Below are 214 nucleotides of genomic sequence, written 5' to 3' on the forward strand. Positions count from 1 at the left end.
AACTGAACCAAATTTCAAACATGCAATAATAGCATGTTTATTTTTTTTTTCACTGTACTGCACAATTTAATTACTAAGGTAATCACCTGACATCGGTTCCTCGTATCGCCCTGCAATCATCGGATGGGTTATGTCGTAAAAATCCTTGCACGTAGATGCGTTGGTATCATGACAGCAAGCGTCGTGGACTGCAACCATTGAATTTTCCATTCCA

Source organism: Dreissena polymorpha, chromosome 2 (genome assembly GCF_020536995.1).
Source record: "Dreissena polymorpha isolate Duluth1 chromosome 2, UMN_Dpol_1.0, whole genome shotgun sequence".
Lineage (NCBI taxonomy): Eukaryota > Metazoa > Mollusca > Bivalvia > Myida > Dreissenidae > Dreissena > Dreissena polymorpha.